Genomic DNA, 2,503 nt, shown 5'->3' with positions numbered 1-2,503 from the left:
ATAAGCCAAATAAACCTCTGTTTTTTATAAATTACCCAGTCTCAGGTATTCTGTTAGAGCAACACAAAACGGACTAATACAGATCTTCACCCTTCAGAGATTGAACCTATAATTAGGGCGTTAGACATAAGGGAGCAGTAGCTGCTTTGGTCAATGACAAATCCAAAATCAAGAAAGTCCCACCCATTTGTCCAATCCATTATTTTCTTTTTTCTTTTCTTTTTTTTAGATTTTACTTCCAAAATCAGAAAAACTAAATAAAACATTATAGCTAAAAGGAATTTTGAAGCTTATTAATTAAGATTAATTTTGATGTATTCTTCATTTAACATCCAGGGAAATGGAAGTCCTGAGGGACTAGACGGCTTGACCTTGGTCACACCCACATGCCCTGTCACTCAATCAAGCACACCTTCCTGTGCAACAAGTTGCTTTCTTTATCCATCTGAATACAATAATCATTCATAAAGCACCTACAGTATACCAGATCCTAATCTGAGAGCAGTGAGGATACAGTAAAGAACAAAGCGTAATACTCCCCTTAATGAACAGGTGATTTTGGCTTTTCCCATGGTGAGAATTCTTTTTTTTTTTTTTTTTTCTTTTTGTCTTTTTTTCGTGTCCGACAACGGATCGCAACCCTCAGTGTCGCGCCCGTACTGGACCGGGACCAGCAACGGGATCGCAACCCTCGGTGTTGCTCCCACACCTCGCTCAGCCAGTGAGCGGGAACCGGTCTGTATGTGGGATCCGAACCCTCGGCGGGAGCGCCACCACGCTCCCAAGTGGCACACTGTAGCAGTGCACCACTGGGCCGGCCCCCCTGGTGAGAATTCTAAAGTGAAGGAGATCTGGAAATTAATGAGAAGCCCAGATTTCTACTACTTGTGTCTTGTTTTCTATAAAAAGGCGAAAGAACTTCCCTGGCCATTCATTTCCTTCTTGGGACAGTGAAAGGATATCAAGAGACTTGGTCCAGGACACAGATGAAAACTGTTTATCCTGCCCCAAAAAGCAAAAGCCCCTTCTCTAGAAATTCATTTTAAGACTAATCTTCTCAAATAGGTATAATTATATAAGAACCATGAGCTCATCGTGGTTGCCTTGTAATAAAGACTAGAATGCTAAAGGAGCGGTGATTATAGAAAATGCATGTTGTTCCCCAGAGGCTGGGTGAAGGGGCAGCTCTGAGAAGTGACCCCTGTGGGCGAGTGTGTCCTCAGCCCCCTCCCAGAGAGTCCTCATGGGGAAGGCAGCCATGCTTTGGGCTGTATTTGCCTTTGCTGTGTGACATCTGCTGGAGGGCAGGGGCCAGCTCCTCCATCATCTTGTTCTTGTCATGTCTTCCCACCTTCCCTCTGCCCACACAAGGCTCAGCAGAGAGCCTGGCACCACAGGGCTTCTGAGAGTATCTGTTGAATGAATGCTCGGGCAGGAAACAGTTTCCGGACTCTCCATTTCTAATTAAGGCAAATGTCTCTCGTCTCTTCCCAGCCACGTGACCCAACGCGTGTATTGCTGTGGGCAGGATCCATCCCCTCCTGAATCATCAGCTGAAGTGGCATGGGAGTGAGCCTTAAGGCCAAGTGGTGGCAGGCAACCTTCAGAACACGTTTCCACCCTTTCACTGGTCATTGGGCACCTGGGCCACTGTCCCCAGCAGCCTTAAAAAGACCTACTGCACTGAGCCACTTGCTCATTCACCAGATATTTACTGTACACCTACTGTATGCCCAGCCCCGTACCAGGCACCAGGGGTTACACTGGTGGCAGAACCAGGCCATTCCCAACCCCCATTTAGTTGACAGCCTACCAGGGAAGAAAGGCAGAAATCAGCAATCCTGAGAACATTTCTTCACAATTGTGATAAGTGTCACCAAAGAGGAGACCTGGTGGCATGCATGTGTGTAATGTGGAAAGCGGGGGCCCTGACCTCAGCTCAGAGAAGGCTTTCCTGAGAAAAAGACTGAACCAAGGTCTGAAGAGTGAACAGGGCTTACCTGGGTCAGGGGCAGAAAAGGAGCATTTCAGATGCAGGTAACAGCACAGCAGAGGCCACACAACTGTGAGCCCCCAGAAGAGAGAGTCCATCCGGGGACCTGTCTGCAGGGCTGGTGGGAAGAGAGGGAGACCTCGGGTGGCAGGCAGTGCAGCTGGGAAGAGCCAGGGCTTTGACAAAGACAGAGCTGGGTTGGATCCCACCCCTCCCTGCTGGTGATATGACCTGAGGCCAGTTACCCCAGAATCATGACCCTCCTCCAAGTCCTAAACTTGTTGAAAGAATCAGCTGACGTAGCATATAAAAAGGACCCGCTTAGGGCCTTGCTCCTTGAGAGTCACTCATGAGATGACAACTTCTGTATCAGTAGTGGGGCCTGAAGAGGCGGGTACGAGCCCAGGTCACCTGTAGAGGCTCGAAGCTGCTGGCTAATTCCAGCAGGCGGAGGGAAGATGACCTCAGAGGGAGAGCAATCGTATTCCAGGAGCGCAATAAAGACTCCAC

Source organism: Galeopterus variegatus, unplaced genomic scaffold, assembly GCF_000696425.1.
Source record: "Galeopterus variegatus unplaced genomic scaffold, G_variegatus-3.0.2 Scaffold1781, whole genome shotgun sequence".
Taxonomy (NCBI): domain Eukaryota; kingdom Metazoa; phylum Chordata; class Mammalia; order Dermoptera; family Cynocephalidae; genus Galeopterus; species Galeopterus variegatus.
The sequence above is the reverse complement of the archived record's forward strand: the minus strand, read 5'-3'. Positions refer to the sequence as shown.